Source organism: Macaca mulatta, chromosome 17 (genome assembly GCF_049350105.2).
Source record: "Macaca mulatta isolate MMU2019108-1 chromosome 17, T2T-MMU8v2.0, whole genome shotgun sequence".
In the NCBI taxonomy this organism is placed as follows: domain Eukaryota; kingdom Metazoa; phylum Chordata; class Mammalia; order Primates; family Cercopithecidae; genus Macaca; species Macaca mulatta.
This window is the reverse complement of record NC_133422.1, coordinates 29,040,059-29,065,520: the sequence shown is the minus strand read 5'-3', so window position 1 is coordinate 29,065,520 and position 25,462 is coordinate 29,040,059. Positions and strand designations below refer to the sequence as shown.

The window sequence follows — 25,462 nt, the reverse complement described above, 5'->3', positions numbered from 1 at the left end:
CTAAGAAGATAAAATAGGGAAATATGGTGGTGAGTTACTGGAGTGGGAAAAATCCACTTTAGCTGCTGTAACAGAGATCATCATTTTTTGAAAATATAAAAATGTAAATAGTTAATACATGCACTTTGTACAAAATTCAAAAGCTATAAAAGTCAGGAGAGGCTGCCAATTTGGGGGAATAGGCGGAAATTCCAAATAGTTCAAAACGACTGAGACACTTGACAGAAGGAAGAGCTGGGGGTATGTGTTATGACACTTCTGCCCAGCAGCCTTCCAGGTGTGCAGTCCCTAAGAGCTTGCAGCCAGGACCTAGTAATATCGCATTCAGAAACAATTTAACTTGCAGGAAACAGTTCGTTGCCAGTTGTTAATTTATTGCTAGATGTTACTATTTTTTAAAAAATGTTTGGGGGAATTGTTCTTCCTCAAAGTGAGGGATGAACATGTGTATAGGGTATAGAACTATAGCTTTTCTGGGCTCATCACTGAAAAGGGAGCACTGGGAGAAAGAGAAGAGGACCCATAGGCATTGCACACCTACTGTGTACCTGCATTTTGCTTGTGTTACTTCCCTTCATGCATATTTGGAAGCCTCTCTTCTGAACAGAGCCCCTTATCCCACTGAAGATCCAAACCAAAGCCGCCTTTCACAGGAACCACAGCAAGAGGCAGCCAGTCAACTGCTTCTGGGGGAGAGAGAGAGGGAAGGGGCAAAAGAGGGGCAACAGCATGGGCTCTCCAGCCTCAGTTCTCCCATGTTGCCACTCACTACATTGCCTCCTTGTTGAACCACCTAAAATTCCCCTTCATACCATTTAATTTCCCCCTCCAACAAAGACTCTCTCCTTGACCCAACCTGACTCATGCTCCTCTGAGCCCTCTTCTCCACTAAGACTCCACTAAGACCTTGGCACCTGTCCTGTCTTTGGCCTCTCTAGCCCAGTGTGAACAAGAATGTTGCTACGTCAGTTTAGGGAGAATTCCCTCCATTTTGTCGTCTGATCACCACTGATACCTGAGCAAGTTCCTCATCCTCCACTTTTGATGTCTAAGTCCTTGGCTTTCCTTCAGTGAGAATCCTGTTAGTTCAGTTTAGCAAGAGTCTCTCTACCCTTGATGTCTCCTCCTAGTAATTTTTCACCCACCAACCCCCTCACTCTGCTCCTTGTCTATAAATACCCATTTATCCATGCTGTGTTCGGAGTTGAGCCTGATCTTTCTCTCCCATTGCAATAGTCTTAAAGTCTTCCTTACAACATTTCAACAAGTGGCAGAATGACTTTTTGGTAGTACCCCTACACCTTTGTACACCAGAAGCCCCTAAAATGAGCCTTTGTCATTGTCCTACCTTCAGGCCAGCAAACTGATCAAACTTGATCTTCTCTGCAAATTTGCCATCTTCCTTTCCCCTTACTGTTAGTCCATAGCATAGCATTTACCTCTCAGATTGTCTATGACAGCCTTTAGCACAACATTCCATTATCCATCTTTTTTTTTTCCTTTTTCTCTTTTTTTTTTTGAGACGGAGTCTCACTCTTGTTGCCCAGGCTGGAGTGCAATGGCATGATACCGGCTCACTGCAACCTCCGCCTCCTGGGTTCAAGCAATTATCCTGCCTCAGCCTCCTAAATAGCTGAGATTACAGGCACACTCCACCATGCCCGGCTAATTTTTGTACTTTTAGTAGAGATGGGGTTTCATCATGTTGACCAGGTTGGTCTTGAACACTAACCTCAGGTGATCCGACGGCCTCAGCCTCCCAAAGTGCTGGGATTACAGGCGTGAGCCACCGTGCCCGTCCACTTTTTTTTTTTTTTTTTTTTTTTGAGATAGCATCTCACTGTGTTACCCAGGCTGGAGTTCAGTGGCACGATCATGGCTCATTGCAGCTTCGACCTTCCTGGAGTCAGGTGATCCTCTTGCTTCAGCCTCCCAAGTAGCTGGGATTACAGGCATGTACCCCCATACTTGGCTAGTTTTTGTATTTTTTTTGTAGAGATGGGGCTTCGCCATGTTGTCCATGCTGGTGTCAAACTGCTGGGCTCAATGATCCACCAGAGAGCCCCTAGACTGGGGCTTAGCCTTGGAGAATTCTTGACTTCACCCAGGAAAAAATTCAAAGGTGAGCGGGTGGTGTTAGACAGCACTCTTTTATTGAACGGTACTGCTCCTTGCAGAGCAGGGCTAACTCATAGGCAGTGCATCCAGACTCAGCAACATATGGGCACTTGGAAACTGTATTTATACTCACTTATATCCACTTTTAAATACACACAAATTAAGGGAAGGTTAGTGCAAAATGAGATGGGTTGTTTAGAACTTTCTTGGAAAGGGATGGTAACTTCTGGGTCATTGCCATGGCATTTATAAACTGTCATGCCCCTAGTGGGAGTGTCTCACACTAACAAGCAAGGAGGGCAGGTAGGGAGCACTTTTGTTGCCATCTGCTGGTTTGGGCCAGTTTCTTCACATTATCCTGTCTGAACTAGATCCTATTTTCGTCAGCAGAGTTGTGACCAGAAAACAAGTCCTAGCAGTCTCCTACCTCACCTCACTTCCCCCTTAGAAATTAGATACACTTCCTAATCTTTTTTTTTTTTTTTTTGAGATGGAGTTTTGCTCTTGTTGCCCAGGCTGGAGTGCAGTGGTACAATCTTGGCTCACTGCAACCTCTGCCTCCTGGGTTCAAGCAATTCCCCTGCCTCAGCCTCCCAAGTAGCTGGGATTACAGGCAAACACCACTACGCCCGGCTAATTTTTGTACTTTTAGTAGAGATAGGGTTTTGCCATCTTGACCAGGCTGGTCTTGAACTCCTGACCTCAGTTGATCCACCTGCCTCAGCCTCCCAAAGTGCTGGGGTTACAGGCGTGAGCCGCCGCATCTGGCCAAAGCCTCCTAATCTTAAGGGGGCTGCAGAGGGGTGAAGGTCCATCTTCTGTAACTACTTCTTGCTGATTTTATGGGCATAGGCCCTGCCTAGTGTTGGCAGTGTAAAAATCTCTGGATACCTGACCTAAGGGGACCAATGGCAGGATGTTTTTCTTTTCCAGGTCAGAAGACCGGATGAGTTGGAAGCTGGCATCATCTATATGTGGAATCTAGGAGATACAAACTTTATGAGGGAGGCTAAACAAGATAATTACAATTAGGAGGAAGAGAAAAATTAATGCTCCTATCCCCACCCACAGCATCCTGTTATTTATCTATGTGCTTGCAAAACAACAGCCTTAAGTTTCTAGGTTTATAAATGTAGGTGGTGGTGTGCTCCTTTTATGCCTGTGGGGACTCATAAGACACACGTTTAATCCTGGACAGGTGTACCCAGCTAGTGACTCTCTGAAGCTTAACATCTGTGACAGTACTTACCAATACCTGATGGGGCCCTTCCATTTTGGTTTAACTGATGCTCAGGGGGTCTTTCTTTTTAAGTTTTTAGTAATACTAAGTCTTCTGATTGAACCGAGGAGCTTTTTTTTTCTCTGTGGGAAAGGCGAATACTTTATTTTCATAATTTTGAAAGACCTTTTGCACCTGGCCTAAATTCCAAGGGAAAGGCATAGTGAGGCATCTGACTACCTGTTTCCTGTCATGGCCTGAGTTACTTTTTCCATTTTTTTGGCGGGGACAGGGATTCTCTTTGGCCAACAGACTTAGAGTCCAGTGACTTGTAACCAATTAAACATTCTAGGCCAGATAGAAGTGGAGGTGGGTACGTACTCATTAGCCCTTAAAACCCTTTTAAGCAATATGAGTCAAAAACTAGCCGGGAGTGGTGACTAACGCCTGTAATCCCAACACTTTGGGAGGCTGAGGCAGGCAGATCATGAGGTCAGGAGATTGAGACCATCCTGGCCAACATGCTGAAACCCCGTCTCTACTAAAAATACAAAAAATAGCCTGGCGTGGTGGCAGGCGCCTGTAAATCCCAGCTATTCAGGAGGCTAAGGCAGGAGAATTGCCTGAACCAGGGAGTCAGAGGTTGCAGTGAGCCAAGATCGCGCCACTGCACTCCAGCCTGGTGACAGAGCGAGACTCCGTCTCAAAAAAAAAAAAAAAAAAAAAAAAAAGAAAAAGAGTAAAAAAACTAAAAGCCAAAAATAAGGTTATTTGTCAAGGAAAACCACGAGCATGGAATTAAGCTGTATTCAGGAAAAACACTGGTCATGCAGACCTCCAAGACAAAACACTTTAGCATCAGGCCACAGCAACTGTCAGACTGGAGGAGAAAAAGTCACAGGGGCTGATGAAAAAGCTGAAGGAGAGAGTTACACAAAGTTGAGAAGTTTTCAAAAGAAATAGATAACAGAATTGAAAACCAAAATTTCTGGTAATTTAGCAAATGAATACCTAAAGAAAACCCAGTTTCAACACATAGGCCATTTTTTTTTCTTTTTTCTTTTTCTTTTTTTTGAGAGAGAGTCTCACTCTTGTCACCTAGGCTGAAGTGCAGTGACACGATCTCGGCTCACTGCAACCTCCGCCTTCCTGGTTCAAGTGATTCTCCTCCTCAGCCTCCCAAGTAGCTGGGATTACAGGCGCACACCACCACGCCTGACTAATTTTTGTATTTTTAGTAGATACGGGGTTTCACCCATGTTGACCAGGCTGGTCTGGAACTCCTGACCTCAGGTGATCTGCCCACCTTGACCTCTCAAAGTGCTGGGATTACAGGCGTCAGCCACCATACCTGGCACATACACCATTTTCTAGAAAGTCCACCACAAACAATTCCCCCATCAATCATAGCCAGCTTAGTCAAACACTAAACTCCCCTCACAAATTCCCCTTCATGAGCCCATCATGACCCACATAGACCATCCATGACATGTCTGGACACTCTGACCCAACCTATACCACCTCCCTTCCAAACACCAGTGACTTTATTCTAGGACAAGAATCCACCACACAAGATTCCTCGTTATACAAGATGATTTAAAATATATATATTCCTCCCCACACACACAAAAAAAGTCTTCTATCCATAACTCACCTCACATCTCTCTTTTTTATTCACATGTTCCTTAATATTTTGAACCTCCCTTTTAATAATTTCTGAATTGAACAAGTTATTCTTTTTCACAGTAAAGAATATATGTTTTCCCTGGCACATTTTATATAAATTTAGAAAGCAAAGAATCCTGAACTATCAGATATTGACATTCTATAGATGAGAACCATTCTATAATTTTATTTATTTATTTATTTATTTATTTATTTATTTATTTATTTATTTATTTATTTTGAGACAGGGTGTCACTGTCACCCAGGCTGGAGTGCAGTGGTACAGTCTCAGCTCACTGCAACCTCTACTTCCTGGGCTCAAGCGATCCTCCCATGTCAGCCTCCCAAGTAGCTGGGACTACAGGTGCATGCCACCAAATCCAGTTAATTTTTGTATTTTTTGTAGAGATGGATTTTATCATGTTACCCAGGCTGGTCTCAAACTCCTGAGCTCAAGCAATCCGCCTGCGTTGGCCTCCCAAAGTGCTGGGATGACAGGTGTGAACCACCATGCCCAGCCAATTTTAAGATTTTAAGCTACACAAAAAGTTCAACATTTAAAGCCATGTTAAGCATTCTAAAGCCTAGGAAAATCAGTATTTTATCTAGGCAAAAAGCTGAAAGTTAAATTTTAGAAGACACAATATTCCCTTCCAACTAACAAGTTTAGTCTTATTTGTTTAATTTATGAGTGCTGTTTTATTTATAAGCCAATGGTTTTGTTTTGTTTTGTTTTTGTTTTTGAGACGGAGTTTCACTCTTGTTGCCCAGACTGAAGTGCAATGGGATGATCTCTGCTTACTGGAACCTCCGCCTCCCAGGTTCAAGTGATTCTCCGGCCTCAGCCTTCGGAGTAGCTGGGATTACAGGTGCGTGCCACCACACCCAGCTAATTTCTGTGTTTTTAGTAGAGGTGAGGTTTCACCATGTTGGCCAGGCTGGTCTCGAACTCCCGATCTCAGGTAATCCACCCGCCTCAGCCTCCCAAAATGCTGGGATTACAGGCGTGAGCCACTGCGCCCTGCCTATGAGTCAATTTGATAGCATGCTCAGCGCAACACACATCACACAAATCAAGCGACCTGTGCAAGACAGCTGGATCTGTTATTTATAAAATTGGGACCTGTCTACTTGGCCAAATATTGTTTGCTCCAATAGGTATGGAAGACAGGAAGAGGCAGGGAAGGGGATCTTGTAGCATCAAATAAAGAAGGGAAGGGGCAAAATCCATTGCTAAAGGGGAGACCTCAGAGTCCCTGAGCTGCCAGAGAGGTCACCCAGCAGCAGAGACACGGAAGAAAAATGTTTGGGTGGCTGCTTGTCTGCCACTGTGGGAAACTGTCCATTGGATCAAGGGTCCGGGACTTGATCCAAAGGTTCTTTTCGGGACCATCATCTTTCCTGGCAGATGGTGGAGCTGAGTGGACAGACGAGCAGCCATAGCACAGGGATTCAAAGCTCTGGCTTACCTGAGCAAGGCAGGTTGTTGGGGCTAGTGGAAGAAGGTTAGTTCTAACATCGACAGGGAGCTTTTTCGTCTCACGAGGGATGATTAAGACATTCTTATTGCTGATTACCCTTTTGCTTATAGTAGGCACACTGATTCTGTCCTAGCGGCTGACAAGTTGGGGCTCTTGTCTAGGTATCCCGGACACCAGTGTTGAGACACTTTCTGAGGATGGGTGGCCCTGAGGTCGAAGGGCGCTTACAGCATCACCAATAATTGTTCTTTTTGATTATTTCTTTTGGTCTTTTCCATTTTTGCCCCATCTCTATTGTTATAAACTTTAAAGGCCGTGTTTAAGGCTTGGTTCATAGGGGATTGGGGTCTCACTGCTGGTTTGTGTAGCTTCCTCCTAATGTCAGAGCAAATTGAGTAATAAGATGCCTCCCCAGGAGAGCTCGCCCTTCCAGGCAGTCTGAGTCTGTATTAGCATATTTTCTGAGTTCCTCAACCAAACTACCCAGAAAAAGAGTGAGATTTTCATCTTTACCCTGAATTACGTCTCTAACCTTCTCATAATTGAGAGGCTTAGCCACACACTTTGCTCTGCTTTTTCTCTATGGCATAGCAAGTGGGCAACAATGCCTGCAAGTCATACCAAGCTAAAGAACATGGTCAATTTAACAAACTCTTCTATAAACTTTAATGTATTCCCTGAAAATTGGCAGAATTTTTCCTTGCATAGAGCCAAATCAGACACAGAAAATGGCACGTGTATTCTAAGTGTCCTCCCATCTCCATCAACTACCTCCCACAATGGACACAGCTTTGACTTCGGGGCTGATATGGAGCCCCATTTCCGGGGGTACTGGGTGGGCTACTTTCTCCGACAGCAGAGGGTTTAGGCTGGGGCTAGCTGGATAACGGGGAGGAGTGCCTGATGACCTTGGGTGGAATCCTGTGTTAGAGAACTGGCAGGAACCCCTCTAAATTGGGAGACTAGGAAGACTCTGGGGAGGGAGTAGGCCTTCTAAGAGAAGCAGCTAGAAGGGGATCCCTTAGGCGTGGCTTCCTGGTGCCTTGAAATAACACTGAGCCAGTAAAGGGCCGTAAAAGCCTGTACATAAGAGACCTCGCCCCATATTCCTTCTTTTTAATGTTAATTATAAAATAGCATTATAATGTACAGAACCATGTTTAGGCTAAATCTCTTGGTCTTCTCATTTGTATTGGACCCAAGTGCCTCAGCCTCCTGAGTAACTGGGACTACAGGCACCCGCCACCATGCCCGGCTAATTTTTTGTATTTTTAATAGAGATGGGGTTTCACCATGTTTGCCAGGATGGTCTCAATCTCCTGACCTCGTGATCCGTCCGCCTCGGCCTCCCAAAGTGCTGGGATTACAGGCGTGAATCACCGCGCCTGGCCGAGTTTCTTTTTCTTTAAGCCAGAATTGAATTTGCTCCAACAGCCTAAAAGGCATCCTAATGATGAGTCCTTAGGTATACTTAGCATTGTCTCCATGTCTAACAATGATTTCTACTGGACACAGAAGTTCTTCTGAGTCTAGTGAGAGGCAAAGCAACAGGGCCCTTTCTATTTTCCTTTCCAATTTCCACTTCCTGCAGAGAAGGTGTAAGTATAGGTAGCAAGGTGTTACGAAAGTGGCTTATAAAGTGAATGAAATGTGACAAAAGAAGTATTTTTATTAAGCAAGTTATAGTGGGAAAAGTGTAAATAAAGTGGCAACAACAAAAGGAAAGGTTGTTATGGGAAGTTATAACTTTAGGGTAGAAAATGAGAAACGGCAAGACCAAGAGTCCCCTTAGGTGGTCTTCTACCCCACAATCCTAGAGGGAATGCCAATGCCAAAAACCCCAGAGTACCTGGGGTGGCCAACAATACCAAATGCTGAAAACCCAGAGTAACCGAGTAGTGGCCAATGAGAGTCCCCACACCCAATGCTGAAAATCCCAGAGCATCCAGGGCGCGGCCAAAGACCAAGTTGGGGTCACAGAACAACATGACTCTGGCATCCCAGGGTCAATAAAACAGGGTACCTCTCATAACCAAGTGTTCAGCCTTAAACAATTGCCCAAATAGAGTTAGCAGGGAGCCAAAGCAAAAACTGCAAAGAAAACATATATTTCAAGGTGGAAAATAAAATAAAATGACTGACAGAAAAATAAAATCATGTTAGAGGAGAAACGACCTAGAAAAGGGGCAATAGAGATGTAATCAGGTATGCTATGGGGGACTTTGAATTGACTGTCTAAACCAAAGGCCTTATTTTCCTGGCTCACCTGATATTTGGGGGATGAGTCAAAAGGGATACTTACCTGTCCACAGGAGTCAAAATAGGGCCAACCAGTCTCTGATGTACGGTGCAGGTGAAGGTTTACTCCCCAGGTTTCCCAGGCTTGGGCAGGCTCGGTTGCTGCGAGGGAATTGGCATGTGATCCTGCAGCCTCCCAGCCAGAGCTTTGAATCCCTGCGCTATGGCTGCTCGTCTATCCACTCAGCTCCACCATCTGCCAGGAAAGATGATGGTCCTGCAAAGAACCTTTGGTTAGTGTTCCAGCTCTCTGCAGCTTTGATCCTTACAGGGCTGGCTGACTGCCACATCACCACCTCTCTCTGATTGCCGCCTCTCACCATCTCGCTGGTCACCGTCTTGCCATCCTGCTGTCTCACCATTTCTCCAGCTCTCAAGTATTTCTTATCATTTGGCCTCTTTACTAATTGCCACTGTCTTGCCATCTTGCCGCTGATGACTGCCATTTCTGCTGTCTCAATGCCACAGTGGTCACTTCCTCCCACTCATTATCTTCATCCCTTTGTGGCCACCTGATGATGCAGGACAGGTGAGCCCCAAGACTGGGGCTTAGCCCAGGAGGGTTCTTGGCTTTGCCCAGGAAATAATTCAAGGGCAAGCTAGTGGTGTTAGATAGCAACCTTTTCCTGAACAGTACTACTTCTTGTGGAGCAGGGCTAACTCACAGGCAGTGTGCCTAGAATCAGCAAGGTATGGGCTCTAAGCAACTGTATTTATACTCACTTACACTCACTTTCAATTATTTGGAAAATTAAGGGAAGGGTTAATGCAAATTGAGGGATGGGTTATTTAGAGCTTTCTAGGAAAGAGGCAGTGACTTCTGGGGCATTGCCAGAGAAAAGGGTGGTAACTTCTGGGTCATTGGCATGGCATTTGTGAACTGTCACGGCTCTGGTGGGAGTGTCTTATGCTAATGAGCAATGAGGGCAGCTAGGGATTGCTTTTGTCACCATCTGCTGGTTTTGGCCAGGCTCTTCACTTTATCTCATCTGGAGTAGATTCTGTTTTGGTCAGCGGGATTATAACCAGAAAACAAGTTCTGCTGGTTTTCTATCTCACTATCACATGATAGGTACCCAAAAAATGTGTGCTGAATTGCATAAATGCTCTCACTTGATCCTAACTTAAGACTAAAGTACCCATCAGTGTCCCACATTACCAAAGAGGACATTGGTTCAGAGCATTTATGTAATTTGCCCAAGGTTGTTCCACTAATATGGCAGAGCTGGGATTCAAACCCAGGTCTTTCCCACTCCAAAATGCCACCTCTCTAGAAGTGCTGTTGATAGGGAAGGTCCGTGAAAAGAGAGATAAAGTGAAGGGCCTGCCATAAGTGATCGGTGATTTGGCTTTAACTAATGAACATCTTTCCCTTTTTCTCTTTATTTCTTTTCTTCCATTCTAAGCTCTCTTTATTGGAAGTCATTGATATGGTTTAAACAATTCTAGACTGGACAACCAGAAGTCTTAACAACTAGAGGGAGGTTGCATCCCAGAATAAAATTTTATTAGAACTAAATCCTAAATTCAGGCTGACCTGAAGCCATGTGGCAGCCTCCAGACATTTCCCTGAGAATAAACCAAGTTCTTCTCTGTTCCTCACTCCCCACCAAGATGGCAAAAACAGAGATAAGGTGTCAAAGTCCAAAAGCCTCCTGACTTTGCCCCCACCTTTGCCTGGCTTTGAATATTTGCCCTTTCTCCCCATCCCATCATCCCCTCCATCCCCCATTAGAAAAATACAGTCATTGTTGAGAATGTGCATGAATTTGACACAATCCTTGCAGACAGAGACTCCTTGGCTGGCCTCCGGAACCTGAAGTCAACTTCTGGTGCTTTCTAAACAAGCACACTCTCACATCTCCTAATGGTATCATAGCTAGGGTGTAATTCTCTAAGTGTCAGAGAACTTAAGCATTTCACAAGTTCTTTCAAGTGCAGTTGTTTCTGGGTGTCTGTTCAAACTCTCTTTATCCTCATCCCCTCTGGCTTTCAAGCCTCCCCTAAGAGATAAATATACTCCTATAAAAGCATACCCTTCTTCACTTTCCATCTACAATAACTCCTTGGAAAGCCGAGATCGATCAATCAATCAATCAGACAGTATTGATTCTCTACTAAAGTGCTTTCTTCAGTTTTTTTTTAAATAAATATTTTGAATAGATGATTCGTGCACATTACTAAAATGTCAAAAGTACAACCAAAAGGTATATGGTGAAATGTGAGTCTCCCTTCTAGTTCTATACCAATCTGTTATAGATTCAAACATGTTCTGTGCATATTCAAGCTCTTTTTCCCTTTTACACAAATGATAACATAATAAATACTGTTTTCTACCTAATCTATCTAGGAGATGGGTCCACATCCATTCAGGTAGATCTAAAGATTTCGGTGACTACAGAACATGGTTATTTTGTGATGTACTAGTTGGGTTTGAAGTCAGGGACTCATCAAACCACAACTTAGAAATATCCCTTGATATTATAAAAAATAAAACTTGAGGGGTCAAAATGCTTGATAAGAAACCATACAATCAAACAACTGTTTTGATTACTAGAGTGCAAAAGACACCTGTAGAGAAAGGATGTGCTCTTCTTGTATTATACATAAAACTTCATTAGGCAAAGGTAAGTGTCCCTCAACCCCCTACCTCCTTGGTTTTGGGAACCTGATAGTTTTGGGGCCCTTATAACCAAGGGAAAGAGTGTAGGCTATTCATGTGAGGGAATTAGACACGTTCCACTAAAGAAGAGATTTGTCTCAATCTTCACGTGTATCAAGGTGATAACTGTTTTCAGTTATAGTCATGCACCACATAAAGACATTTCAGTCAGTGATGCACCACATATAGGAGAGTGGTCTCATGAAACTATTATTATTATTATTATTATTATTATTTTGAGATGGAGTCTCACTCTGTTGCCCAGGCTGGAGTGCACTGGTGCGATCTTGGCTCACTGCAAGCTCCACCTCCCGGGTGCATGCCATTCCCCTGCCTCAGCCTCCTGAGCAGCTGGAACTACAGGTGCCCACCACCATGCCTGGCTAATTTTCTGTATTTTTAGTAGAGACAGGATTTCACGGTGTTAGCCAGTATGGTCTCGATCTCCTGACCTCATGATCCACCCGCCTCGGCCTCCCAAAGTGCTGGAATTACAGGCATGAGCCACCATGCCCGGCCATGAAATTATAATACTGAATTTTTACTGTACCTTTTCTTTCTTTCGTTTTTAATTTTTAATTTTTAAATTTTTTTGGAATTTTGCTCTTGTTGCCCAGGCTGGAGTGCAGTGGTGCAATCTCAGCTCACTGCAACCTCTGCCTCCTGGGTTCAAGTGATTCTCCTGCCTCAGCCTCCCAAGTAGCTGGGACTACAGGCACACGCCACCACACCTGGCTAATTTTTGTATTTTTAGTAGAGACAGGGTTTCACCATGTTAGCCAGTATGGTCTCGTTCTCCTGATCTCGTGATTCACCTGCCTCGGCCTCCCAAAGTGCTGGGATTACAGGCATGAGCCACTGTGCCCAGCCACCTTTTCTGTATTTAGATATGTTTAGATACATGTATACTTATGATTGTGTTACAATTGCCTACAATATTCAGTACAGTAATATGCTGTACAGGTTTGTGACCTAGGAGGGATAGGCTATAGCATTAGCCTAGGCATGTAGCAGGCTGCACAGCTAGGTTTGTGTGAGAACATGACGGTGTTCACATAATGATGAAATCTCCTAATGATGCATATCTCAGAACACATCTCTGTCATTAGGTGACACATGACTATATTATGAGTTTCCTTTAGCTATCAATCTTTTGTTCCCTTGTGGGAAGTCTGGGACAGTGAAGTGTTGGGGAAAAAGTAGGATCAAATGAAATGTGAGGGATGTGAGGGAGAGGGTTCCTAGGTAGGGAGCTGGCCAGCTCTGTGACTGTGGTTTCTAAATCCAATTTGTCACTAAAGGGAACCAGGGCATCCTTGGATAATCACTGATTCCAGAGTTGAGGCAAGATATGGACATTTGGGGCCTTGCTTGGTGGCTCACGCCCATAATCAAAACACTTTGGGAGGCTGAGGTAGGTGGATTGCTTGAGCCCTAGAGTTTGAGACCGGCCTGGGAAATTTGGCAAAACCCAGTCCCTACAAATAAAGAACTGCATTGGGAGGCTGAGGCGGGTGGATCACGAGGTCAGGAGAACGAGACCATCCTGGCTAACATGGTGAAATCCTGTCTCTACTAAAAATACAAAAAAATTAGCCGGGTGTGGTGGCGGGTGCCTGTAGTCCCAGCTACTCGGGAGGCTGAGGCAGGAGAATGGCATGAACCTGGGAGGCAGAGCTTGCAGTGAGCCAAGACGCACCACTGAACTCCAGCCTGGGCGACAGAGCAAGACTCCATTTAAAAAAAAACAAAAAAAACCCTGCAAAAATTAGCTGGGCATAGTGGTAAGTGCCTATAGTCTCAGCTACTTGGGAGGGTAAGGCAGCGGGAGGATCACTTCTGCCCAGGAGGCGGACGTTGCAGTGAGCTGAGATTCAGCCACTGCACTGCAGCCTGGATGACAGAGGGAGACTCTCTCTCTCAAAAAAAAAAAAAAAAAAAAAAAGAAAAAGAAAAGAAAATAAGTAGACATTTTGACATACTAGAAAGTAAGGAAGATTTCAGAGATGACTCAGTTGTGTCCTCAATGCTTAGGTTAGGAACCAATAGAAAGAAACTCACTGTTCAAAGATGGAATAATTCGAGCATCTGTACTGGATTGAAATACATCAAATACGTTAAAATCCATGAGTTTATAATTATACCAGAGAAAAAAAATCCTCATAGGTCACCTTTACAGGTTGCTAGGAAACCAACTCATTACTCTGAAAACTGGTTTAAAAAGGGAAAGAATCGAGCATTTGTCTTTTGTATATGAACTGTATTTCAGGGTAACTAAATTGTTGTTGAGGGAGAGGTCTTCTTTGAGAAGCATTTCAGCTAATCGATGAAGGAAGAATGATAGAATTAGAATACCATAATTTTGCAGTCATAGAAATAATGTATCCAAGCACTGGTCATCAATGGCTGTTAAAACTATTAGGGGAAATGCTGATGGGGAACTCTCTAATGGATGGACTAAGATGGCAATACCCGAACCCACTAATTAATCTTAACATTACAAAAATGGGAGAGAAGCAGACATGTGCCCCTAATGAGATGCAAAAACTCACACCACCACCTATGAAATAACTTGGTCGAAATATCAAGCCGGAATTGATCAAGGCTATAGATCTAACAGACACTTGTCAGGAAATACAGGGCTTAGGGAAACAGGTTGAATGACACCACAGGGTTGCAATCAGCAAAATTCAGAATGTGGGAAACTCAACAGGACAAATGGTCCAGTTTCTCCAACAAATAAATTAGAAGAAAAAAAAAAAAAAAGAAAAGAAGGCAGGGTAGCTTGTAAATGAAAAGAGAGCCAATAGACATATTAGCCAACTGCAGGTATGGATCATGCTTGGATACTAATTTAAACAAATTGTGGAAAAAAATTAGAAAATTGGAGACAATTGAACTCTGAATATTTGTCAATATTAAGGAAGTTTCTTAGGTGTGATAAGGACATCATGGTTATGTTTTAAAAAACAATTTTTTTGGAGCTACATACTAAAATATGTATGAATAAAATGATATGAAGTCTGGGATGCATCTCAAAATAATCCAGAGAAGTGGTAGAAAACAAGGGAGGGAACAAGGGTTAGAGATAAATAGATGAAATGGAATTTCCGCACGTTGATAATTGTTGAAGTCTAATGATGGCCCATTACATTATTTTCACTATTTTGTATATCTTTGAAATGTTCTATAATATAAAGTTTTTTAAAAGTGGGTATGAGGGTGGCCAGGTGTGGTGGCTCACGCCTGTAATCCCAGAACTTTGGGAGGCTGAGGCGGGCGGATCACTTGAGCTCAGGAGTTTGAGATTAGCCTGGGCAACATGATGTAACCCCATCTCTACCAAAAATACAAAAAAAAAAAAAAAAAAATTAGCTGGTGCGGTGGCAGGCGCCTGTAATCCCAGCTATTTGGGAGGCTGAGGCAAGAGAATTGCTTCAACCCAGGAGGTGGAGGTTGCAGTGAGCCAAGACTGCACCACTGCACTCCAGCCTGGGCGACAGAGCAAGACTCCATCAAGAAAGAAGGAAGGAAGGAAGGAAGGAAGGAAAGAAAGAGAGAGAGAGAGAAAGAGAGAAAGAGAGAAAGAGAGGGAGGAAGGGAGGAAAGGAGAAAAGGAGGAAGGGAGGAAGGGAGGGAGGGAGGGAAAGAGAGAAGGAAGGAAGGAAGGAAGGAAGGAAGAAAGAGAGAAAGAAAGAAAGAGAAAGAAAGAGAAAGAAGGAAAGAAAGAGAAACAGAAAGAAAGAGAAAGAAAGAAGGAAAGGTTTTCTATGATAAATGGGAATAATAATCCCTATTTTCTAACTGCAGGGCCAACAGACAGGTCACCCTTTAGTACTATTTTTCCTTTAGTAGCCAATAATTTAAGGCAGACCATCAGGAACTAGTTCAGGGGAGATATGCTTCTTTTCAAAAACAAAAGGGCCCTCAAACCAAGGCTTGTCCTAGAATCTGATTAGCTGAGGTGTGGGTGGACTTTTCAGGTATCTCAGCAATGAGCGGGGCAAGCACTTGACTGGGTGATGAGGTCATGAGAGAGGCATAGCGGGCTCCCATGTCACCCTTCCTCTCTCTCTCTCTCAATTCTTCCTGCCTCTTTTGTGCTGCTTTGCCACTCCCAGGAGCAGGGCTACTTTGTACAGTTGTGCAGGCAGTGCACTGTACAACTCCAGGGAACTATAGAATCTGTGTGAATGGAGCCTCCTGGACTTGTGCAGCATGACTGCCTCCAGCAGAAGCCTAGTCTTCTGCGGTCTCTAAGTTTGGACTTCTTAGCCCTAGACACAGCTACTTCCTCAGGACCCAGGCTTTAGTCTCTGCTAAGGTCAATGGATAATAATGGCTTAGATCATATTAGAATTTTTTTTTTTTTTGAGATGGAGTCTTGCTCTGTCACCCAGGCTGGAGTGCAGTGGCGCGATCTTGGCTCACTGCAACCTCCGCCTCCTGGGTTCAAGCAATTCTCCTGCCTTAGCCTCCCGAGTAGCTGGGAGTACAGGTGCGTGTTACCATGCCCGGTTAATGTTTTGTATTTTTAGTAGAGACGGGGTTTCAGCATGTTGGCCAGGCTGGTCTCGAACTCCTGACCTCGTGATCTGCCTGCCTCAGCCTCCCAAAGTGCTGGGATTACAGGCGTGAGCCACTTTGCCCAGCCTAGATCATATTAGAATTTTTAAGTTGGTATTTGTCTAATATTTTTACTAATATCTTTCTCATAATGGTAAAATGCATTAGTCAGGATAAGCTGACAAACAAGGTCCAGATCTCAGTCGTTTAACATAAGTAACACAAAGGAAGGATGATCTTTTGCTTGTGTCACAATCCAGTGTGGAGTGCAGGAGAAAGAGGATCTGGCCCCTTGGCCATCTGAGGCCTCTGTCAATACCTCAGAGAAGTCCTTCAGTGAGTCTGCTGAAAGTGGGGAAAGGGCATGAAAGGCATCCCCATCTGCATGGCCTCTGACTGGAGGTGACACACATCACCTTCACTCACAGTCCATCAGCAAGGACGAGGAGATAAGGAGAATGTCAAGGAAGGCAGTACTGGTGTTTAAGCTTAAGAACAACCAGCTAGTCTCAGCCACACCATGGGTAGTAACAATGCCTTATTCTATCTAGTTAAGTGAACGTATGTCCACCCCAGAGTGCTGATGCTAACATAGAAATCTTGGCCTCCCAGAGAGGTGAGGGAGAGGGAGCTATATGGCCGGATGCCTTCCTGGTCCTTCTGTAACTCTGGGCAGGTAGACTCCTTACTTCACCAACCGGGTGGTAACTGCTTTCAGAGCAGGAATATTTGGATGGGGAAATATTCAGCTATGTCTCCTTCATGTAAAGGGCTGGAGGCCCAGGAGTTTTTTAATGAAAGGAGGGAGTCCATGGATTTGCTTCAAGCATTTGGTGATTCCCTGGAGACCATATGTAAAATTTTGTGTTCATGTGCAATTTTCTAGGAAGAGGGTCCCTAATTAGGCACATAGAAGACATTCAATAAATATTCCTTCTAAAAACTCACAAAAGGGTCTGTGTTAGTCAGTGTTGTCCAGAGAAACAGAACTAATAGAATGTGTCTATAAAGATATTTATTTTAAAGAATTGGCTCACGACTGTGGAGGTTGGCAAGTCCCAAACCTGCAGGGTGAGCTGGCAGGCTGGAGACCAGGAGGAGCCAAGGCTTAAGGTCTGAAGGCTGTCAGGCCAGAGAATCCCCTCTTGCTCAAGGGAATCAGTCTTTTGTTCTTTTCAGGCCCTCAGTGGATTCAATGAGACCCACCCATATTAGGGAGGGCCGTCTGCTGTACTCAGAGTCCACTGATTAAAATGTTAGTCTCGCCCAAAAACACCCTCACAGAAATGTCCAGAATAATGTTTGACCATATACGTCTGGGCACTGTCACTTAGCCAAATTGAGATGTAAAATTAACCATCACAGAGTCCTTGACCCAAACAAAAGGCAAAGGTTAGGAACTACTGTTTTAGGAAGTTTCCGCCATTCTCCCTACTTCTCATCAGCTAGTCTGTATGCCTGGCCCAGCTTACTTACTCCGGTGGCATGTAACCACTCCCTTCTAGCAACTTTCCATCTATTCCACACTGAGAAAATTGGAGCAGGAATACTCAATTGAACGTTTATAAATGTTAAAGAAAGCATTACTTTTCTCCAGGATATTTTTGTTTGTTTGTTTAAGTTTTGACAGAATCTCTAGAAACGTTGCTTAATCAAAACATTTTAATCTTCCTTTTCTGTATGTGTCAGTGATGGTATAATTGGCTAAGGTGTATATCTTTCAGTTTATATTTTACATCCCTGCTTCTAGTCATTTGTGTTGAAGAAATCCTCCAGCAGAATGAAGTTCCTTGAAATCACAGATTATACCTTAATCCTTTGCAATTCTCTACAGCGTTAAAAATGCTACTGGCACAGGCACAAACACTCATTAACTTGTGGTGTTGTCACATTCTGTTTTATTTTACTCCACTAACATTAAACCACCAGCTAGCCCTGGTATTAAAAATAACCCACATTTATCTTTCGGATTGTCACTTAACTTGGACATCTCTATCTTGATTTCACGGAAGGAGCTGCACATACAGAAGACAGAGGCAAGGCTGGGGCAAGAATCATCTTACTTTCTGGTTATTTCTTTGCATAGGTAAAGTCCAGGGATTTAATGCGGATATTCTCTTCCATCCTCCTTTAGCCTAACTTAATCCTCATCTGAAAAAGTCCAGTGAGGTGGGTTTGCAAGAAAAACTCTTTCTGCTCATTCTCCTGCAGGGCCGCTACTGGTGCTGTAATGTGGTATGGCTGAGACTTCCCTTCCTTGCCCTGGGAAAGAAAGGATGTTCTGTTTCGTGAAGTATTAAGGGACCTGGATAGGTCAGTGCTGCTCTATTAATATAAAATGAGATTATTCACCAGCTGTTGTTTCCTTGCTTTCAGCAGAGCCATTGAAACGTTTGCAAAATAGCAGAGGGTTCCAGATGGGAGGAGCCATTGTTCAAAGTCCAGACCACCCAGCGGGCATGTCAGGTAATGGGCTTCACATCTGACCCCTGCAGAAATTTGATAACACATTAAGGGTGTCATATGATTGGTCTATGCCATTGGGGAAAATACCCTCCTTTTCCTTCCTGCTGACTTCTTTTTCCCCATTATCTTCCCTCTCCTCTTGTAGGACCACAAATCCTCCTAAAAATCTATTCAAAAGAAGTTACTAGATTAAGTTAAAGTTAAACTCAGTTAAAAAGATAGTAAATGTTGTTTTGCTGTCAAATTTGTCTTTTGCAGCTCACAACATGACCTGCTTATGTGTTTGACTTTCAGACCCGTAAGACGTTATCCCCAACGGAAGAAACAATGGCAGAGAAAGGTAACTATGTAGAGCAGCAAGCCCCTCAGATTTAATGTGCATGCAAATCAATGGGGGTTCCTGTTCAAATGTTTCAGTAGGTCTGGAAGGGGCCCAATAATCTGCATTTCTAGCAAGCAACCAGGGGATGAGGAACTCTTTGAGTGGCAAGAATGTGGATTGGATGTTGTTTAACTGCTTCTATTTTGTAGCACATCTCTCAATTTGACTAAGCTATAGAAAATACAGGGTGACAAACTTTTCTCCTTAAAACTGAATTCCTTAATGCTTTGTTACAGAAATATATGAGGATAGAGCATTGTTCATTATCCCTTTTTTTAAAAAAGGTTCTACTGATGATCATTCAACCTTCATTACCATTTTTGTTGCTTTTCCGCTGTGAGCACAGGACACCTATTCTCTATCTGGATCCAGTATACTAAGCTATAACCATCTCTCCCAGGAAATCATGTGTTTGCTGGGAGTGAATTTTCCAGAAGGCACCTTGGCCTCATGACACGGAAGGTCTGATTCCAATTCTGCCAGTGAAGAACTGAGAGACCCTGGACAAGTTGTCTCGCCTTTCTGATCAATTGCTATACCTAAAATAGGTACACTGTGTGGGGGGAAGCGATTAAAATTTTTGAAAAATTTTTAATTTTTTGGTTTATTATTATTTTTTATAGAGATGGGGTCTCACTATGGTGCCCAAGTTGGTTCAAACTCCTGAACTCAAGCGATCTTTCCTTGACGGCCTCCCATAGTGCTGGAATTATAGGCATGAGTTACCACTCCCCGCCAAAAATTTAAAAAAAAGTTTTGAGTGGGAAAATAGAACTATCAACTTCACAGGATTATTTTAAGCTTTAAATGAGATAGTGTATGCAAATTACTTACTATATTACATGAAGTAAGAACTAATCCTCATAAAGCCATGTGAAATGCTCCATAAAGCAGGCTTAAAAACAAACAAACAAACCTCTGAAATTTACATTCAGAATTGCTACAATGTTTTCCTGTGATCCATATTGGAAGGAAATCTTTCCAAGACATCTCCCATCCCTGCCTTGTTTAATGGTGTCTCCTGAATTCACTTTAGCTCTTTCCTCATGACTCAGGGTCCCTGTTTTGCAACGAGTGACTGTACTGTCCTAGAACATAGGGATGACCTCAGTCAGGGGTTTTTCTACTGTCCACCCTCCCCTCCCCCTCCTCCACCCACACTCTCACAGCCGTGTTCATAGTTCCATAATAGCACTTACCACACTGTGGCAAAAATATCTGTTTACTCAGCTTTTTGGCCTGGGACCCCTTTCTTGGGGCAGGGGTCAGGTCCTCCAGTAAATGTTTCCCCAGGCCCCATTTAAAGGGTTGGGTGTCCAGAACTCAGCAGCATGGCTTGTGTTCAATCATTCCAACACTTTAAAATGCCCCCATGTCCTCGGCCAAGTACTGAAAGCACTGCTCTGTTTTATCTTTTCCAGATAACCAAGGACAGAAATTACATTCCTCCGTAGAACCTTGTAATGGTTTTAAGTAACTGAAGGACCAAGAAGATATTTACTCTTCGGCTAAAATGTAAGCCTAGTCTGTCTTCTTTGCTTTTTCTTTTGGGTCTTTGTTCTGCTTTCATTGCCGGCAAGGACATTGGAACCAGACAGCCTTGGGTTCAAATATTGATCTACGCTTTAGTAGTTATCTGACTCTGAGTGAGTCACTTAGATTCTCTGCTACTCGGCTTCCATATCTGCAAAAATGAGATAATTCTCAGCCTGCAGAATTGCTGTGCATGTGGAGAAGCAGTAAAGGTAGAAAGATGAGTAAAACTCCTGTAAGGACGGAGTTTTGATTCCCCTGGCTTTGATAACCTTGCTAGGATTGAGGCAGGAGTAGGACTCTAAAGGGCCTTCCTGAGTAATGTTAGATGGCTCTTACCCAGGCTTCCAGAGCATCGCCTAGTCATAGTTGGGCATTACACTTTGCAGAGCACACAGGTGAGTAGGACACCAAGCTACTCAGGGTGGCTAAGTCTGGTGGTTTTCTTCCCAACAGTCATTCTCTCCTCACCTTTCATCCTTGCTCTCAGAATCCACTTTCCAACTCCAAAGGCTAAAAATGCCAATAAAGTTTGAACATCCCTAATTTCAAAATCTGAAATCCGAAATGCCTCAAAATCCAACATTTTTTGAGTGTCAACATGGTGCTCAAAGGAAATGCTCATCAGAACATTCAGGTTTTGGGTTTTTGGATTAGGGATGCTCAACTGGTAAGTATAATGCAAATATTTCAAAATCGGGAGGAAAAAAAATCTGAACTCTGAAACACTTCTGGTCCCAAGAAGTTTTTGAGTATTTTGGGATACTCAACCTGAATAACTTTTTTTTTTTTTTGAGATGGAGTCATGCTCTGCCGCCCAGGCTGGAGTGCAATGGCGCAATCTTGGCTCACTACAACTTCTGCCTCCTGGGTTCAAGCGGTTCTCCTGTCTCAGCTGAATAACTTTTATTATTAGGGCATGAGCATGTAACCCAACCCCAGTGGAGGAGTTTAAAGGTAAGTCTTCTGAGATGTTTCTGTGAAAGTTTTTCCTTTATGATGTGGGGAGGAGGAATAATGGTCCTCTTCCTATCTTTAGATGTAGCTATGTGTGAACATAATTCCTGGAGCTATGGCAGCCTTCTTGTGACCATGAGGGAAACTCTGAGGATGCAAACCAACATGCTGGGGATAGCAGAAAGCACATGGGTTGAGTGCTTGATGATATTGTTGGGTCCCTGAATTCACTAAGCCTGAAAATGATACCCCCGGAGATAATAAACCTTATTATTTAAGCTTTATGTAGTTACATATTCCATTATTTGTTACTTCAGTATGCATTCAGCATACAGCTGAGAAGGCTAAGCTTCGAGGTGTGGGGAGAAGGAGGAGGCTTGACGGTAGCACAGCAGAAAAGGAAATTAGAGAAAAGCCGCTTCTATTGGGTGTGCACTATAAATCTCTACTCCACTCTTTTGGGGAAGCCTCAGTCAATTCCACATGGTTCGTGAATACTTCTGGTGTTCATGGATTGTTCTGGGGCACTTGAAGAAGGGTTGAGATCTATATCAAGAGTGATGCCTGATGAAAACAGAGGCCCAGCTGGAAACAGCTGCACTTCTGGGATACATAAGAATTTGAGATTATATGCAATAAATGATAGATGCTATTATCACTATATGAAATAAATGACAGATGCTATTATTACATATTATCCGTATTATCTTAGCCCCTGACTGGTAGGCAGAAAGGAGGTAGAAACTAGATGCTCGTGGGTGGGGATGTACCTGGAGCAGACCCTGTAGTTGTCCTTGAGAAGAAGCCTGTGACCAAGGCTGTATGAAGACAGCAAGGGACTGAGCAGCAATTGGCAGCAGCCCCAGTGGATGAGCAGTAGCAGAGCTGCTGTAACTCTACAGATGGGACCAAAGACTGGATCCCAATTAGCGGAACGAAGGTCTGAAATCAGAGCAGGCTCAACACAAGTCTTACTTATTGTTTTGGAACATGGCTTCCTGAATTCTCCCTGACTAGGAAAGAACTGGTTCTATATCTCAGGTTGGGACTGACCTTCAACCTTCCACACAGAAATGAAGTTGCCTTAAGCATGTTACACACCAGCCGGGTGCAGTGGCTCATGCCTGTTATCCCAGCACTTTGGGAGGCTGAGGCGGGTGGATCACCTGAGGTCAGGAGTTCCAGACCAGCCTGGCCAACACAGTGAAACCCCGTCTCTACTAAAAATACAGAAAATTATCTAGGCGTGGTGGTGGGCGCCTGTAATCTCAGTTACTTGGGAGGCTGAGGCAGGAGAATCACTTGAACCTGAGAGGCAGAAGTTGCAGTGAGCTAAGATTGCACCATTGCACTCCAACCTGGGCAACAAGAATGAAATTCTATCTCAAAAAAAAAAAAAAAAAAGAATGTCATACACATACCACACATGTAGAAATACATATAAATTCTCCTTCTTTGTCTTGGTCTCTCTTTTTCTCTGTACTTGCATATCTCCTTATCTTAACCTCTCACAAAGGGCCTTGGGTGCTAACCTAACATACCCAGACAGCTACAGGGAGTCCTCAAAGCCAGGGATTTGCTTTGGTCAATGGGGTATCAAAGGACATAACATACACCATATTTGAACTGAGGCTTTAAAGGGCCATTGGGTATTTTGCTCTTTTCATTCTGCCACGGAGATGACAGGTCTCGCTTGACTGGGGGCTCCTGCTGCAGCCTTGGTCCCCAAATGTGAAAACACATGGAGCAGAAGCAGAGCATTCACTGATGTGATGGCAGACGTGTAACAGCAGAGTGAGGAACATGGGTTGTTACAAGCCCTTGGGATTTAGGAAGTCATTTGTTACTGTGGTAAAGCTGACTAGTAAATCCAGACAGTCACCCAGATTGCCAAGCCGAGAGACATCATAAATTTTTGTTGGTTTAAGTCACTACATTTAGGGTCTTTGTAAGGCAGGAATAGATAGCTGGAGGCTGAGTGGCTTCAGACACTGAAAAGGTTCAGGACTCAAATGATGCCCACAGGGTTCAATGTCCCTGCTTCTCTTAACTCCACCTTCACCCTGGATGGGCTATTACCCCAGCTCTGTGCAGCAGACTCCAGCAGCCTTAGATGATGCAGTATTTCCAGGCTCATATCTTTCCAGGTTCAAGTCCAATAGAAAGAGAGCTTCTTTTCTGGCCATGCCTACAAAAGCCCTGAGGTTCACTCTGAATAAAGAGACAGGCTGAGGTCATGGTCCCCCCCGTGAGACACTCACTGTGGGGGTGGGGATGGCAGCGGCTGGAGAAGGGAGTGTATCGGTTATGAGTCTTTCAGTTGAAACTCAAAGGGTCATTTTAAAAAGGGAATTTATTTAGCCACGTAACTAAAAAGAAGAAAAATTCATGGATGGTTCCAACTTCAGGTGTGCTATGATTTGGAGCTAAAGTAATGTCACTAGGACTCACCTCTTGACTTTTCAAAATTACTGACAGACAAAATTACGGAGATATGTTCCCCACCGGGAATTATGAAAACCAAGGATAAGTGGGTTTTGATGACGGTAATAGGTTCCATTCAAATGTTTGGGTTCTTCATTTAATTTGGTTTCTACAAGTAACCATAAACTATAAGATGTTAGTTTTGATGTATGGTCGCAGGTTTTTGTGTAGCAAGGAATCAGTGTCTATGTAAGTGCATCTTTGTTTCAACTGCCAACAGAGACAAGAGTGTAAAATGGAGCCGGATTGCCCAAGCTCAGATTCTGGCTCTAATACTTATTAACTGGGTGACCCTGAGCAAATTATTTAACCTCTCTATGCCTTGGTGTATTCATCTGTAAAATGAAAGATGATATTCTCTACCTACCGCATAGGGTTGTTGTTAATACATGTGAATCACCTAGAATAGGCTTTAAACATATTAAATGCTCAATGAATGCTAGCTATTATTATTCCCATTTCTACAGAAAACAAATGATTACTAATAAAGACATTTTTCAAAAATGACCATTTTAGATGGCAGGGTTTGGCTTGGTTCAGATTTTTTGCTTAGCAGAAAGACAGGGACTAGAACTGTATTTGCTCATATTGTGCATCAGAAAACATTCTTATATTGTTCTGCTGTGTGTTTTCACCTGCCCCTGCATGTTCTCATCGGTTACTGAGCTGTAGTCTTTCAAGAGAGATATTTGTGCTTCTTTGTATGAAAGAAACCCTACATAAAGCTCAACTAAAGCTACAGGGAGGAGACAAAGCGAAGATTTCTTAGATTAGTGTATTTTGCAATCTAGCTTTGAATAGTAAGGATGAAGCATTGATTTCTTTTTTTTCTTTTTCTTTTCTTTTTTGAGATGGAGTCTTACTCTGCCACCCACACTGGAGAGCAGTGGCACGATCTCAGCTCACTGCAACCTCCACCTCCTGGGTTCAAGCAATTCTCTGTCTCAGCCTCCTGGTTAGCTGGGATTATAGGCACCCTCCACCACGCCCGGCTAATTTTTTTTTTTTTTTTTTTTTGGTATTTTTAGTAGAGATGGGGTTTCACCATCTTGGCCAGGCTGGTCTTGAACTCCTGACCTCATGATCCAACTGCCTCCACATCCCTAAGTACTAGGATTACAAGTGTGAGCCACCGCGCCCGGCCCTGGGGCATTGTCTTCTATCTCCTTTATCTTCTCATTGCATAATCTTGTCTATTTTTTTGGGCAGGGGGAGCAGGGGGAAACTTGAAAAACTTGACTGTCCAAGTGTGGCATTAGCAATTATTTGAACTTCATATCACGACGAGTTGCAGGTTACTCATCGCTTCTCAGGGTTATTTTTGTTTTAGTTGTATTGTGTAATTGTGGTTGATAAAACAATCGTTTGTTTAATCTGAACTTATCCTGGCTCTGGTTGCACACATTCCTAACTGTAATGTGCCCCTCTGTGAGATTGACAGGGATTAAGCTCTGCAGGCACATTATCCACAGCTCTGTCTTTCAGCTTTGGATGCTTTTACACAAAGTTCCATATTGAGATGAAAAGGGGAAGAGTGGGTGGGGCTAGAGAGATGCTTAGATAAGTTGAAATGCTTTTGAAAGGACTGGTATGTATAACTTGAGTAGGTTTTATCTTCAAGCTAAAGTGGG

General features: G+C 43.5%; 1 long non-coding RNA gene across 2 annotated transcripts in view; it reads left to right on the top strand.

Annotated features, from left to right (window-relative positions):
• LOC106994275 (uncharacterized) overlaps positions 1-21,629 on the top strand; it is a 41,161-nt gene extending 19,532 nt beyond the window's left edge. Inside the window, exons 2-7 of one of the 2 annotated variants that reach the window (XR_001440813.3) lie at positions 18,386-18,475; positions 18,770-18,815; positions 19,258-19,405; positions 20,279-20,372; positions 21,188-21,347; positions 21,430-21,629. This is a non-coding gene — a long non-coding RNA (uncharacterized LOC106994275). Of the gene's footprint in view, positions 1-18,220; positions 18,476-18,769; positions 18,816-19,257; positions 19,406-20,278; positions 20,373-21,187; positions 21,348-21,429 lie in introns of those variants that run through there. The other variant, XR_013408001.1, reaches the window with a different exon arrangement.
• Positions 21,630-25,462: the final 3,833 nt, after the last annotated feature.